This window comes from Lepidochelys kempii, chromosome 14 (assembly GCF_965140285.1).
Source record: "Lepidochelys kempii isolate rLepKem1 chromosome 14, rLepKem1.hap1, whole genome shotgun sequence".
NCBI classification, from domain to species: domain Eukaryota; kingdom Metazoa; phylum Chordata; order Testudines; family Cheloniidae; genus Lepidochelys; species Lepidochelys kempii.
Genome location: NC_136393.1, coordinates 31346237 through 31360721, shown reverse-complemented (window position 1 = coordinate 31360721; position 14485 = coordinate 31346237). Strand labels below are relative to the sequence as shown.

Sequence of the window (14485 nt, the reverse complement as noted above, 5' to 3'; positions counted from 1 at the left end):
CTTAGCCAGAAGATACCAGCCTGATGCAGGAATCAGTGGATAGTATTTTCATTGTGCAGGGCACACCAGATGGTTATGACGTTTCCTTCTGGCCTTAAAAATCTATGAATTTATTAATCTAATTTGATGATTCAAATGCATTTCTGTGCAGGTGACATCTTTCCAGTTAGATCTTTTTATGGCATATTCAGCAGGTACTTACGGAAACAGAATAAATTACTCAGAATATGCCAGGTATCCAAGGGCGATTATTTTCAACAACTTAAGTGGTCAGAGAGTTCATTATAAAGTTGACGAATACTTCAAGTCACTCTTAGTACTTAGTGCAGGGCCTAAATCACTGGTGCTCGGTGCTCTTTGAGGCATGACTAATTATTTTAAAGAGATACTGGCTCATCAGATCTGAGCACATGAGAGGAGACAAAAATAGCCTGTGGAGTGGGTCTTAGGAGATCTGGGTTCTCTCCTGGCCAAGCGTGTCTGTGGGCACGCCACAGTATTTTCAGCTCCCATTTAGTCACGTACATGAAGTGACCAGTTTATTAAAACTGCTAGTCTCCAGCGCTCCAGTTCACAGCCCCATACTCCAGACTTCAGGGCCAGAAGACCTAGCCAGAGTATGAGGCACTCAGATGCAACAGTGATGGGACCACATCAGCCCCAAGCTGGATAGCTTTGTCCAGAGCGTGACTCAGGTTATGATGCTAACTTATTAGGTTGTTATTTCTTCTTTGTCTTTGCACTTTTGTTCCCTACTGGAATTGTGTCTGATAGCACCAACACCCCAGGTGTGACTCTTGCTATGGTCTTGGTAAACATTTGTCCATGTTTTGGGATGAAACATTCCTCCATCTGCACAGTGATGAGAGAGGAATGGGTTACATTTCAAGGAACTTTTTTGGAGTGACTCCTCAGAAATATGTAATGAACCTTCACCCATTGCCCTTCCCATGAACAGGGTTTCAGTTTCCTAAATCTCCGAGGATCCCTTGGATGGAGCAAGAGGAAGAGCCATACATCCTGGATCTCCATGTCTCCTCAGAAGAGGAGATCCCAAGTGATGCTAGCACAGGTGAGAGATTTCCACCACAGCCCTGTGAACTCCCCAGGTTCTATCTCATCTCATCCAGGTCAGGGCTGTCCCCAGCAGGGGTTGGATCCTCATGGCAGACATCGCTTCTCTTAGCTACATAGATTCCAAGGCGAGAAGGGACCACTGTGATCATCTAGTCTGACCTCTTGTATAACACAGGCTAGAGAACTGCCCCCAAATAGTTCCTAGAGCAGGTCTATTAGAAAAACATCCAATCCTGATTTAAACATTGTCAGTGCTAGAGAATCCACCACAGCCCTTGGTAAGTTGTTCCAATGGTTAATTACTGTCACCAGTAAAAATGTGTGCCTTATTTCCTGTCTTAATTTGTCTAGCTTCAACATCCAGACACTGGATCGTGTTAGACCTTTCTCTGCTAGACTGAAGAGCTCATTATTAAACATTTGCTCCTCATGTAGGTAATTATAGACTTCGATCAAGTCACCCCTTCACCTTCCCTTTGTTAGACTCAAGGAGCTCAGTCTATTTAGCTTGTCATTATAAGTCAGGTTTTCTAATTCTTTATCCCCCATTCTTGTGACTGTTCTCTTACCCCTCTCCTATTTATCTACATCCTTCTTGAATTGAGGGCACCAGAACAGGTCATTCATAAAAATGTTAAATAGTGCAGGCCCAAGAACTGATCCCTGTGGGACCACACTGGAAACACAGCTGCTTGATGAGGATTCCCTGTTTACAATTACATTTTGAGACCTATCAGTTAGCTAGATTTTTTTAATCAATTTAGTGTGTGTGCCATGTTAATTTTATACCATTCTAGTTTTTTAATCCAAAATGTTGAGTGGTATCAAGTCAAACACCTTACAGAAGTCTAAGTATATTACATCAACACTACTACCATTATCTTTCTTCCCGTCTTCTGGAACTTCCCCAGTGCTCCAAGACTTACTGAAAATCAGCATTCCCATCCACCCAGCTCCCTCCCCTCTGAGTGTTCGGGTGGGATGTGAAGCCAATTGACTCCCTCTTTCCTCACCTTGAGGGAAGGGCGTGGGGGATTTAGTTCCTGGTTTTTCAGTCTCCCCATCAGTTATTTTGATTTGTTTTCCCTACTCCCCTGTTCGTCTTTCTGAGGTTCCTTCCCTCTGGCACAGGGACTGACTCCAGTCTGGATTCTCTCTCTCTGTCCCAGCAGGCAACGGGATGGTGAGTGAGAACGAGGAGGAGAACCTTCAGCAGGAAAGTCCCAAGCCAGTGGAACATCACAGGTTGGTAGCAGGAGGATGTGAAGGGAATGTTTCCCAGAGCCCTGATGAGGGAGAGGCCTGTGAGAGTAAGGACAGGTCAGAAGAGCAGCAAGTGGAGAGACTGGCTGTGCCCAATCCCTGGGAGGGGAGCTACCAGGAGCTTGGAGATGCCCAGCAGGCCCTGAAGGTGGGTGGGAAGCAGAACAGCTGTGCTGAATGCGGGAAACACTTCTCCCGGCGCTCGCACCTCGTCATCCATCAGCGCATCCACACAGGTGAGAAGCCCTACCAGTGCTCTGAGTGCGGGCGCCGCTTCAGCCAGAGCTCCACACTGATCAGCCACCAGCGCACCCACACAGGTGAGAAGCCCTACACCTGCCCCGACTGCGGGAGGAGCTTCAGCCAGAGCTCCACGCTGCTGACCCACCATCGGCTGCACACTGGGGAGACGCCCTACAAGTGCCTGGACTGCGGAAGGAGCTTCAGCCAGAACTCCACCTTCATCATCCACCAGCGCACCCACACCGGCGAGAAGCCCTACACCTGCCCTGACTGTGGCAAGAGCTTCAGCGTCAGCTCCTACCTCATCACCCACAACCGCATCCACCGTGGCGAGCGCCCCTACAAGTGCCCAGCCTGTGGGAAGGGCTTCATCGACAGCTCCACCTTCGTGCGGCACCAGCGTACCCACACGGCTGAGAAGCCCTACCGCTGTGCTGACTGCGGCAAGAGCTTCAGCCTCAGCTCATACCTGGTGAAACACCGCACCCTACACACAGGTGAGCGGCCCTACAAGTGCACAGAGTGTGGGAAGCGCTTCGGCGAGAGCTCGGACCTGCTGCGGCACCACCGCACCCACACGGGCGACAGGCCCTTCCAGTGTGCCCAGTGTGGGAAGAGCTTCGGGGAGAGCTCCACGCTCACCCGTCACCGGAGGACCCACCAGGGCAAGGATGCACCCATCTACTAGCCACAGTGCTTGGCACAGCCCCAGGGCCATAGCTGCCCCCCTCAGTTTATTGACTGCAGAGGAGGCAGAAAAGAAACCCCCATGAGATCTCATTGCCCGGAGTCACCAGCTCTATTGATATTTGGTGTTTCTCTTATAAAGCCCCAACTCACAGAGTCCTGTGTTTGTTGCACAAGAATCTCTACTTTCACTTAAAGTTGGGGGGAGGGGGAAAAAAGAAAAAAGTGAGTTTCTAATCCTTATGGTTGTGGAGAAAACCCCAAAAATATTACTCTCAAGGGCTCAGAAACCAGAAGTCAAAGAAAAAAAAAGAACCACAAATGTATTGTTTCAAATCTCCTAAGTTTTTGAGGGGGCAAGGGGCCTGACTTGTAATTTTTGAACACTTTGGGTTGATGATGCTGCGTTGCAGGGCCAGAGCTGTTTTCTATGCCTTAACTAACTTTCTTGACTAGAACAAACAAAAGTTCTGACCATTATGTTTTCAATTAGTGGACCATATTCACAAGAGTAACTACTGTAACAAAGTTTTAAATGGGAATTTCTTGGGGTTTTTTATTATTATTTTAAGAAAAATAGTATGTAAAGACATACTTCCCCAAGTTACTTGAATCCTACAGGTTCAACTAGAAGAGTTTACAAACCCCATAGACTGTGCTTGTAACTCTAAAGATTCTGCATCGCTAGGAGTGGGGTTTGTGTCATATTGGCATTGGCTTGAAGGGGTTAATAGAACCCTGGTATTACTGTTACAGCATTAAATGGTTAATTGTGGTTTGCTTAAATTGACTGGAGACACCCATTGTAACGACCATCACAAAATGCATTTAATCCTTTTATTAAAGCACACACGAACTATTAGCCATTGGATGAACAATGTAATGAGGCCTGTGGTGGATCAGCTGGAGTCTTTATATCGAGATCAGGTGTCTCTTCCTAAAAGATATCTGGCTCAATCAGAAGGTATTGGTTGGATGCAGGAATTGTTGGGTTAGACTCTGCAGTTTGTGTTATGCCAGAAGTCAGACTTGATGATCAGAATGGCCCCTTATGGCCTTAAACTCTGATCTGTAAAAAGGAAGAGCTGGATGAGATTTTCAAAGCCACACAGAGTATTTGGATGCCCCAGTCCCATTTAATTTAATAGGAGTTGGGCCTCCAGAACCTTTAGGCAGTTTTGAAAATCTTGACCTTAAAGCATTTGACATGTAAAAGGTGAAGTAAAACCTCATATGGGCAGTTTCCCTCATTCCCAATCCCTTAGACTGAGTGGACTCTTCTATAGAACAAACTTTTAGTACTAGTATTATGGCCCAAAGTCAGTTGTAGCCTCTGAGTAGCTGTTGACACAAACTGATACTGTTTCCTCTTATGACAAAACAAATGCACACACAGTTGGGAGAGAGAAAAATAGCAGATGATAGCAAAATGCAGCTTCTTTCTCTCTGCTTGTAATTGAGTGGCTGTAGAATCGCGGGCATGGCGGCGCAGCACACAACTTCCTGGAAAGCTGACTGTATTTTCAAAATAAAAAAGTCTGGGCAGTGGTGGCAACATGTTTGAGGCTTGTAAAATACTCGTTCAAAAGTGCACTATTTTTGCCCCTCAATGTGGCACTGGTGTTGCAACTGCTGCCTTCTGGTTGAACAGTGGTTTGAGCATATTTCCCAGAGGAATACTGCAGCATCTGTGTGAGTTTAATATGAAGTCCTGAACTAGCATCATGAACATTCACACTGACCAGAAGAGCATATCTGATATCATCTTATTAGCTTTTCTCTTCATTTCAACACTGTTCATCACCTAGAGCATTTGGTCCACTGGCTGTTTGCCTCAGTAAACACAGAGCGATCTCTGCTTCATGCAGTGATACAGCTTCAACACGTGTGAAAACCTAGAACTGCCCCAATACATCCAACATTCTCCACCATTAGCCACTGCGACCTGGCAGACTTCCCATAATTGGGTAAAAGCATCATGGCTGTTTCTTCTCTCACTCACTGGAACAGCTCCACTGACTCCCGCCAGGTTACTCCCGATTTATGCTGGCATGAGTGAGAGGGAAATTGCCCTGGTGACTCCAGTGGGGTTATACCTGATTTACATCACAGTGAGTGAGATGGGAACCAGCCCTGGTGACTCCAGTGAGGTTACACCCAATTTATACCCTGGTCAGTGACAGGAACCAGCCCCATTGACTCCCAGTGGGTTCACACCTGATTTATACCAGGGTGAGTGGGAGGGGAGTTGGTCCCATTGTGTAGAGCTTGCCTTCCTGGTCTGGCAGTGCTGGGAGGGTGGAGTTGTCCTGGCTACTATGTGAGACGGACTCTCGTTAGGCAGACGGTCAGAGGAGGAAGTTAGGGAAGAGGCAAGAAATCACAGGGAGGAAACTGGCGCAGTATGGAGGCAGTGACAGAGAGCGGGAACCTCCAGCTGCAGGATGCTCGGGAGTTAGCTGAAGCCAGCAGAGGTGGGGACATTGTCTGGTTCTCACTCAAGGATGAGAACAATAGGACAATGTAACAGAGGCTTCAGGAGGTCGTGGAAGCACTTTAGTGCAGGTTTTCAAAGGAGGCTGGGTAGCCACCTGCTCTGGATGGTTAAGGCTTGGTTTACAGAGTCAGGTCAACCTAATTATGTCTGTGTCTCCACTAGAATGTGGCTTCTGCCAAAGTCAGTGGCCTGCTCCACCAACATGACAACTCCATCTCCACAAGAGGTATAGCACTTATGTTGGTGTACTTAGGGTGATGCAGTGTCCGTGTAACACTGCGTTACTTACATTGGCTGTTGGCTGTCATTCTGTCATCAGTGGGGGCTCACAGCTGGAGCCGTGAATGTCAGTTTCACTGCTAAAAGAAAAGGAGTACTTGTGGCACCTTAGAGACTAACCAATTTATTTGAGCATGAGCTTTATTGAGCTCATGCTCAAATAAATTGGTTAGTCTCTAAGGTGCCACAAGTACTCCTTTTCTTTTTGCGAATACAGACTAACACAGCTGTTACTCTGAAAAGTTTCACCGCTGTGGAACTGAGCCCAGAGTGGGGCAGACAGCTGCCCTTCCCCCAAGCTATCAGCCCAGCACAGGGCTCACAGCTGGAGCCCCACCAATTTTAACTAGTTAAAATATATTTTCCTGTTTCAATGAAAACATGGAGCACTGTAGGGCCTTCTTACAGTATTAAACAATAAATCACCATACGTAACTATCCTTAATGTTACTGTACCCTCTCTGGAATGGGAGACCTTCCAGATATCATTGAATGTTTAAGGGTTGTGTGATGGGTTTGGTCACAGAGACCCCTTTGGGACTGTCACCGGATGTGCTGAGACTACCTCTGAGCCCGTTTTCTCTGCCAGCTTGGGACTTCAGATCCCTGTCTTGTTGAGCCAGACATACCAGCTGGCTGCAACACAGACCCAGGGTCTGAACCACACCCCCAAAGCTGCAGACTTTAACCAAAAACTGCTCAGTAGGTCACCTTTCTCCAGCATCCAGGCACCCAGTTCCCAATGGGATCCATCCAAACCCCAAATAAATCTGTTTTATCCTGTATAAAGCTTATACAGGGTAAATTCATAAATTGTCTGCCTTCTATAACATTGGTCGAGAGATATGCACAGCTGTTTGCTCCCCCAGGTATTAATCACTTACTCTGAGTTTACTAATAAACAAGTGATTTTATTAAGTATAATAAGTAGAATTTAAGTGGTTTCAAGTAATAACAGATAGAACAAAGTAAGTTACTAAGCAAAATAAAACAAAAACACACAAGTCTAAGCCTAATACATTAAGAAACTAATTACAGATGAAATCTCACTCCCAGAAATGTTCCAATAAGCTTCTTTCACAGACTGGACTCCTTCCTAGTCTGGGTCCAGTAATCACGCACACCCCTGTAGTTACTGTCCTTTGTTCCAGTTTCTTTCAGGCATTTCTTTGGGGTGGAGAAGCCATCTCTTAAGGCAGCTGAAGACAAAATGGAGAGGCTTCCAGGGCTTTTATATTCTCTCTCTTGTGGGCAGAAACTCCTTTGTTCTTCTGTGCAAAGTCACAGCAACAAGATGAAGTCTGTAGCCACCTGGGCAAGTCACATGTCTATAAATGTGAGTATATTTATATCAGAGTAGCAGCCGTGTTAGTCTGTATCCGCAAAAAGAAAAGGAGTACATGTGGCACCTTAGAGACTAACAAATTTATTTGAGCATAAGCTTTCATGAGCTACAGCTCACGTCATCGAATGCATTCAGTGGAAAATACAGTGGGGAGATATATATACACAGAGAACATGAAACAATGGGTGTTACCATACACACTGTAAGGAGAGTGATCAGCTAAGGTGAGCTATTACCAGCAGGAGAGCGGGTGGGGTGGGGGGTGACCTTTTGTAGTGATAATCAAGGTGGGCCATTTCCAGCAGTTGACAAGAATGTCTGAGGAACAGTTTGGGCGGGAGGGGGGGGGGTGTTAAACATGGGGAAATAGTTTTACTTTGTGTAATGACACATCCACTCCCAGTCTTTATTCAAGCCTAAGTTAATTGTATCCAGCTTGCAAATTAATTCCAATTCAGCAGTTTCTTGTTGGAGTCTGTTTTTGAAGTTTTTTTGTTGAAGAATTGCCACCTTTAGTTCTGTAATCAAGTGACCAAAGAGATTGAAGCGTTCTCCGACTGGTTTTTGAATGTTATAATTCTTGACATCTGATTTGTGTCCATTTATTCTTTTACGTAGAGACTGGCCAGTTTGGCCAATGTACATAGATTCATAGATTCACAGATATTTAGGTCAGAAGAGGGGCATTGCTGGCACATGATGGCATATATCACATTGGTAGATGTGCAGGTGAACGAGCCTCTGATAGTGTGGCTGATGTGATTAGGCCCTATGATGGTGTCCCCCAAATAGATATGTGGACACAGTTGGCAACGGGCTTTGTTGCAAGGATAGGTTCCTGGGTTAGTGGTTCTGTTGTGTAGTGTGTGATTGCCGGTGAGTATTTGCTTCAGGTTTTGGGGCTGTCTGGAAGCAAGGACTGGCCTGTCTCCCAAGATCTGTGAGAGTGATGGGTCGTCCTTCAGGATAGGTTGTAGATCCTTGATGATGCGTTGGGGAGGTTTTAGTTGGGGGCTGAAGGTGATGGCTAGTGGCGTTCTGTTATTTTCTTTGTTAGGCCTGTCCTGTAGTAGGTAACTTCTGGGTACTCTTCTGGCTCTGTCAATCTGTTTCTTCACTTCAGCAGGTGGGTATTGTAGTTGTAAGAATGCTTGATAGAGATCTTGTAGGTGTTTGTCTCTGTCTGAGGGGTTGGAGCAAATACGGTTGTATTGTAGAGCTTGGCTGTAGACAATGGATCGTGTGGTGTGGTCTGGATGAAAGCTGGAGGCATGTAGGTAGGAATAGCGGTCAGTAGGTTTCCGGTATAGGGTGGTATTTATTGTGACCATCACTTATTAGCAGCATAGTGTCCAGGAAGTGGATCTCTTGGGTGGACTGGTCCAGGCTGAGCTTGATGGTGGGATGGAAATTGTTGAAATCATGGTGGAATTCCTCAAAGGTTTCTTTTCCATGGGTCCAGATGATGAAGATGTCATCAATGTAGCACAAGTAGAGTAGGGGCATTAGGGGACGAGAGCTGAGGAAGCGTTGTTCTAAGTCAGCCATAAAAATGTTGGCATACTGTGGGGCCATGCGGATACCCACAGCAGTGCCACTGATTTGAAGGTATACATTGTCCCCAAATGTGAAATAGTTATGGGTGAGGACAAAGTCACAAAGTTCAGCCACCAGATTTGCTGTGACATTATCGGGGATACTGTTCCTGACGGCTTGTAGTCCATCTTTGTGTGGAATAAATGGACACAAATCAGACGTCAAGAATTATAACATTCAAAAACCAAAAAAGAAAAGGAGTAGTTGTTGCACCTTAGAGACTAACAAATTTATTAGGTGCCACAAGTACTCCTTAGAGACTAACAAATTTATTTGAGCATAAGCTCACTTCATCGGATGCATTCAGTGGAAAATACAGTGGGGAGATTTATATACATAGAGAACATGAAGAATTGCCACTTTTAGGTCTGTATCCGTAAAAAGAAAAGGAGACTCCTCCATTTCTCCTGCTCAGCATCCTCCCCTGGAAGCCCCACCCATGCTCCATCCCTGGCCCCGCTCAGCCCCCTCCCCAAGGCCTTCCTGCTCACCACTAACACCTCTTTGCCCTCTCCCCACCTGCCCACCAGCCAGCCAGGCACTCACTGCTCACATGCACTTCTTCACCCCTTCCTGCAAGGCTCCCATGTGGGCAGACCGGGGACAGAAAGAGGCAGAGCCTCAGGGGAAGAGGACTAGCGGGACCAGGGCCTTGGGGTGGAGCAGGGGCAGGGCCACAACCGGGGCACCCACCCTTTCAGCAACGTTGTGCTCCAAAGGCGGCGGGCAGGCTATTTGGGGAGGCTTAGCCTCCCCTGGCATCTTATACCCGCTGCCTTTGAACAAAGGTCTTTTGTGTCCTTGCTAAGTGCCTCTAATCCTGCCCATCCTCCCTCTCTGGGTGGGTATGCAGAAGAGCTGACAAGCTCCATCAACCCTGGCTGGAACAAAGTGGAGAATGAAGAAATACTGTGCACAAAGATTTTTCTGAATTTGTTGTTTGGGTGAATGAGGATGTGAACTTCATTAGCACACATCTCCGCACAAAGAACATTTTAAGCTTAAATTTCCGCTGAAGGCAAATTTTAAAAGATGCATTCAAGTGCAATTTTCACTATGTCCACTGCGTTGGTTAGTTGCTTACATCATCCATGGAGGGAAAAGAAACAGTTTCTCTCTAAACCCTAGTTTTAATAAGTCTTGGTACTCTGGGTAATTCTAGAGGACTGGGAGAAAGCTTATACTCTGCCAATATTTAAAAAAGGATAAACAGGATGAATTGTAGGTCTGTCAGCCTAACATCAATCCTGGCCAAGATAATGGAACAGCTGATATGAGATGTCACAGTTCAGGACAACTGCATTTACATTCTGTGAACTAGCAAGGGCACCCACTTTTAGACTTCGGGCTCCCAGCTGTTGCTTCTCTTGGGCAGACCCACATCCTTCTCCCTCCTGACTGGGGTTTTTCCCAGCTGCACAGTTCCCTGGCTACAATGTGCTATCCCCAGCAAGCCAGACTGCCTAAACAGACCAGCATCCATGCTCTGCTCTCTCTCTAGAGGCTACAAACAGCATAATTGCCCATAGCTGTAAATTCCCACATAGCTCTTCCTAAGCAAGCACATCTTTTCTCAGGGAGAAAGCTCCCCCATCCCTTGGACAGAAGGTCTGAAGAGCTGAAAGAAGACCCTGAGTCCATTTAAACTCTGGGTATTTTTCCAAAAGTCCTTTCTTTCTCTGTTGATCTCTGGAGAATCCAGTTTGAAACAGTATAAATGAGTCTCTACATGTAGTGGAGAGGCACCTCTCTGGAGGTGTTACAACCTGATTGAATTTGCCTAATCTCTTCCACCACTGTTCTTAGTTCCTGGAGGGTTGTGGTCTCCTTCTCCCATGGAGTTACATACAATCCCTGACCCACAATGATACATGAACTTAATACAGTAAGATCTCACAAAGATATTGAAAGAAATTGTCATATCTGTCACATGGGACTTGATTAATAAAGAATTAAAGGAGGGTAATAAAAATAATGGCAATCAACATGGATTTGTGGAAAATAGACCTGGTCAAACTAACTAAATGTCTTTTTTTTTTTTTTTGTCCGTTCCTTTGCTGACCAGTGGCTTTTTCAGAACATTTGGTCTCCAATTTGATGATGTTCGTTGTGCTTATGCATGTAGCCAAGGAGATGGCAAGCAGGTTGTCATCTCCTCCCCCAGTTTCCAAGAGAGTACATAAAGATCCCCCAGTGTTCCAAAGGAGTACACAAAGATCATGGCAAATACCACACTAACGCTCCCCCCAACTGACAACACCCCCCGCGCTACCAACTAAAATCAAGAAAACCCTTCTGCTGTCATACCACAGCCCTCCTTGCAGAAGATAAGGATGTTTGCAGCAGATGGTCTGAAGCCTGGGTGGCTGCCAACGTACCAAACAAAAATCTAATCAACAACCCAACCGTGCAAGTGCTGGGCTTCTCCTTCCCACGGTGCATCGGGACAGTTCTAAACCGTATCCACACCCAACATGGAAGATGTGCAGACTTAGTCCATAGATAGAAAGTGAGGGAATCACCAAACTGCAACTGTGATATGGTGCAAACTGTCAGACAAATAACGGATGACTGTCCAATCTATGCTCATCCTGGAGGTGTCACAGCCATGCTCTGGACTGAATAATAGACCTTAAAATCCAACTGTAGCCCTCACTGTTGCTTTCATTGTTCCACTATCGCCAAATGAAAGAAGAAGAATATCTTTTTGATGAGATTACAAGTTTGGTTGATAAAGACAATACTGCTGATATAGTATACTTAGACTTCTGTCAGGTATTTGACTTGATACCACATGACATTTTGATTAAGAAACTCAAAAGATATAAAATCAACATAGCATACATTAAATAGATTAAAATCTGGCTAAATGACAGGTCCCTCAAAATGTAATTGTAAATGAGGAACGTGAGTTTCTAATGAAGTTCCACGGGGATCAGTTCTTGGTCTAGTGCTGTTCAACATTTTTATCCATGATCTGGAAGAGAACCTAAAATCATTACTGATAAAGTTTGAAGATGACACAAACATTGGGGGAGTGATAAGTAATGAAGAGGACAGGGCACTGATACAGAGTTATCTGGATTTCTTGGTAGATTGGGCACAGGTAAACAATACGTTTTAATATTTTATTTTACCTCTATATTTGGTGCTCCTGGCATACTGTGTCCAGTTCCGGTGCTCACAATTCAAGAAGGATGTTGATAAATGGAGAAGGTTCAGAAAAGAGCCACAAGAATGATTAAGGGACTGGAACATGCCTTACAGTGATAGACTCAAAGAGCTCAACCTATTTAGCTTAACAGCGAGAATGTTAACAAAGAGAATTGTGACTTGATCATAATTTATAAGTACCTATACGGGGTGCAGAAATTTAACAATAAATGTTTCTTCAATCTAGCAGACAAAGGTATAAGAAGATCCAATGGCTGGAAGTTGAATCTAGACAAATTCAGACTAGAAATAAGATGCAAATTTTTAACAGTTCAATTAGCCATTGAAACAACTTACTAACAATTGTGGTGGATTCTTGATCACTGACAATTTATAAATCAGGTTTGGTTGTTTTCTTAAAATACATGTTTAGCAGGAACTAATTCAGGAAAGTCCCTTCGTCTGTATTACATAGGAGGTCAGAGACTAGATGATCGCAGTGGTCTCTTCAGGCTTTATAATCTAGTTTGGACCTTGGCTTGTGAGCTCCATCCTACAGTATCTGAGTACCTCGCCATCGTGTATTAATGTCAGGCTCATAACATGTCTCAGAAATATCACTACCCCATTTTACAGATGAGGTACAGAGACATCAAATGATTGATCTAACGTCACACAGCAAGTGACAGGAAATTAACCCAGCTTTTGTACCTCCCAGTTCATTATAACCAGTTATAATACCAAGCTCTTCTCATCAGTATATCTCAGAGACTTAACAAAGGAGACAACCTTCATTACCCACCTTTTACATAGGTACTGAACTAGGTTGCCCAATGTCACCCAACAGACCAGTTGCAAAACTGTGTATAGAACCCAGCTCTTCCGGCCCACTATGCTAGCCACTGCCCATACAAAGTCAGCCCTCTCCCACATCCCCTGATTGCATATCCAACACAACCTACTTGTCGGGATCCCCAGTCTAGTGGCCTACCCACTACTCCTCTCCAAGGCATTTCTCTCTGCGAACAAACGGCTGATAATCTCTGATCAGAGCACAAAGAGGGATTCGAGACATTTTAACATGAAGTTCCCAGAATAGGCAAGTATTTTCATCACTACAAGTCACATTCATCTCCCAGGAGAGTTGCTGAGAACGGAATCGTTCCCCTCTCAGAGTGAACACATGGACTTAGGTGTAGCTCTTAGCCCTGGTCTACACTAGGACTTTAGGTCGAATTTAGCAGCGTTAAATCGATGTAAACCTGCACCCGTCCACACGATGAAGCTCTTTTTTCAACTTAAACGGCTCTTAAAATAGATTTCCTTACTCCACCCCTGACAAGTGGATTAGCACTTAAATCGGCCTTGCCGGGTCGAATTTGGGGTACTGTGGACACAATTTGACGGTATTGGCCTCCGGGAGCTATCCCAGAGTGCTCCATTGTGACCGCTCTGGACAGCACACTCAACTCAGATGCACTGGCCAGGTAGACAGGAAAAGAACCGCGAACTTTTGAATCTCATTTCCTGTTTGGCCAGCGTGGCAAGCTGCAGGTGACCATGCAGAGCTCATCAGCAGAGGTGACCATGATGGAGTCCCAGAATCGCAAAAGAGCTCCAGCATGGACCGAACAGGAGGTACGGGATCTGATCGCTGTTGGGGAGAGGAATCCGTGCTATCAGAACTCCGTTCCAGTTTTCGAAATGCCAAAACCTTTGTCAAAATCTCCCAGGGCATGAAGGACAGAGGCCATAACAGAGACCCAAAGCAGTGCCGCGTGAAACTTAAGGAGCTGAGGCAAGCCTATCAGAAAACCAGAGAGGCGAACGGCCACTCCGTGTCAGAGCCCCAAACATGCCGCTTCTACGATGAGCTGAATGCCATTTTAGGGGGTTCAGCCACCACTACCCCAGCCGTGTTGTTTGACTCCTTCAATGGAGATGGAGGCAACACAGAAGCAGGTTTTGAGGATGAAGATGATGATGATGAGGTTGTAGATAGCTCACAGCAAGCATGCGGAGAAACCGGTTTTCCCGACAGCCAGGAACTGTTTCTCACCCTGGACCTGGATCCAGTACCCCCCGAACCCACCCAAGGCTGCCTCCTGGACGCGGCAGGCAGAGAAGGGAGAAGGTATTTTAAAATACTATACATGGTTTAAAAGTAAGCATGTGAAAGGATTAATTTGCCCTGGCATTCGCGGCTCTCCTGAATATACTCCCAAAGCCTTTGCAAAAGGTTTCTGAGGAGGGCAGCCTTATTGCGTCCTCCATGGTAGGACACTTTACCACTCCAGGCCAGTAGCACATACTCAGGAATCATTGTACAACAAAGCATTGAAGTG

The 14485-nt window shown here is 45.6% G+C and overlaps 1 protein-coding gene across 2 annotated transcripts in view; it reads left to right on the top strand.

Annotated features, from left to right (window-relative positions):
- Positions 1–985: 985 nt before the first annotated feature.
- LOC140898232 (uncharacterized) overlaps positions 986–14485 on the top strand; it is a 34209-nt gene continuing 20709 nt past the window's right edge. The window contains exons 1-4 of one of the 2 annotated variants that reach the window (XR_013634624.1): positions 986–1072; positions 1429–1508; positions 2250–2322; positions 7198–7273. The gene's annotated coding sequence lies outside the window, so the exon portion shown is untranslated. Of the gene's footprint in view, positions 1073–1428; positions 1509–2249; positions 2323–7197; positions 7274–14485 lie in introns of those variants that run through there. The other variant, XR_013634623.1, reaches the window with a different exon arrangement.